This window comes from Triticum urartu, unplaced genomic scaffold (genome assembly GCF_003073215.2).
Source record: "Triticum urartu cultivar G1812 unplaced genomic scaffold, Tu2.1 TuUngrouped_contig_6137, whole genome shotgun sequence".
Lineage (NCBI taxonomy): Eukaryota > Viridiplantae > Streptophyta > Magnoliopsida > Poales > Poaceae > Triticum > Triticum urartu.
This window is the reverse complement of record NW_024116872.1, coordinates 18,191-19,854: the sequence shown is the minus strand read 5'-3', so window position 1 is coordinate 19,854 and position 1,664 is coordinate 18,191. Positions and strand designations below refer to the sequence as shown.

At 55.6% G+C, this 1,664-nt stretch overlaps 1 non-coding gene across 1 annotated transcript; it reads left to right on the top strand.

Moving 5' to 3' along the window:
* The first annotated feature begins 1,227 nt into the window (after window positions 1-1,227).
* Window positions 1,228-1,448, top strand: LOC125530197. The gene has a single exon (XR_007292885.1). It is a non-coding gene; the product is annotated as a small nucleolar RNA U3 (small nucleolar RNA).
* Window positions 1,449-1,664: the final 216 nt, after the last annotated feature.

Here is a 1,664-nt window from a genome sequence, read left to right as displayed (position 1 = left end):
CCCCACGCCTCCGTCTTCAAGAAGATACCGCCCCCGGCGGGCGCCGCCGGTGCTGGCGCCAAGTGCGAAGCTTTCGTTCAGGAACTCGCCAATCTCACTAGGAGGTGCCCTGGTCACCACCACAACGAGAGTCAGGCCAACCCCACCAGATTTGGGCACCAACAGAGGAGGCTAGAGCCTTCTGCCACCCTTGCCGCCCACACGGCCAAGAGGTGAAGGCATCACTGCCACCATGGAGCCTGCCGGAAAGCCCACCGTGGATCCCGCCAACCGGGGCCGCTGCCCCGACATCCTCAGACAACTCAACACCGACGCCAAAACACGTGTCCGCCACCCCAACCAAGCCACGAGCCTCCACCTCGACATGGACAGAGAGGGCCCGGAGCACGCGCAGGAGAGCAACCAGCCCTAGCAGAAGGACCAAGTTCAACCGCTGCTCCGGCGGCCAACCGCGTCACTTGCCAATTGCCAACTACTCCCTCCGTTTCAAATTACTCGTCACAGAAATGAATGTATCTAAAACTAAAATACATCTAGATACATCCATTTCTGCGACAAGTAATTTGAAACGGAGGGAGTAGTACTACCGGGAGAGGAGGGCGTCTTCCCATTAGAAATGGACACTCTAGATCCAGACAGGGGGGGGGGCATGGCAACCGGCACCTCCGGCTGCCAAGCACCCAATTCCATCGGATCCCCGTGACTCGCTCCGCGCCCTTTGCACCACCGCTCCAATCTACAACAACCTGTCGCCACGCGCCTGCAGTCGAAGATCGTCACCGCTACCCGATGTCACCGGGCAGGCACCCCCACCCCCACCCCCACCCTGGAGGGAGCATGGAGGAGGCCGCCGACCTTGAGAAAATCAAGGCTCATCAATTTAGAGTTTCTCAGTTTTTTTAGTAGACGAGTTTCTCAGATAATCCGGCCAAAAAAAGCATTCCTCAAATACTTTTGACAAAAAGGAAAATAAGTTACAACGAATGATGCAACGAAAAGGAAACGAAAAAGCCACACGAGATAGATGTTTCTCAGATGGGCCAGACTCTGTGTATCCAGCAGGCAGGAGCCCAACCTCACGGGCCAGCAGCCCAGCACCCACGAGTCAGCCCTTCTAAGCTCCCATCGAGGGCGTTGCTGCGCAGCTGCACGCTTAACATTAGTCCCACCTCGCCAGTTTGCGGGGAGCGGAACCAGCTTATAAGCCGAGGCGCGGCACAAGGTAGCACGACCTTACTTGAACAGGATCTGTTCTATAGGCTCGTACCGCTGCATCCTTTACCAATAAGGAGGCAAGCACTTCAGTCTGGTTGATGTATTCTGACCTCTGGGCCAGAGAGTGATTAACGGCCAGGATTCTCTGATGGGGCAATCCGACGGCTATAGAGGATCGTTCCTGTCAGGCTCACACCTGTGCAGGGGGTGGCCCAGAGGTTGTCTGACAGACTACAAATCTTTTTTTTTTCACTTCTTTTTTTAGACTGCAGTTGTCTCTGTAATAATCTGCAGAACGAGCTGCACTTGACTTCCTGGAACACGACGTCTGCCGGCACGAGCTGCAGCTTGAGCGCGCATCTGACCTGGAACTTGCACCTCGAACAACCCCCATCGCGTTCTCCTTCCTGAACTCGGCCACACTGGCGTCGCCTATCAAAAAATGAACA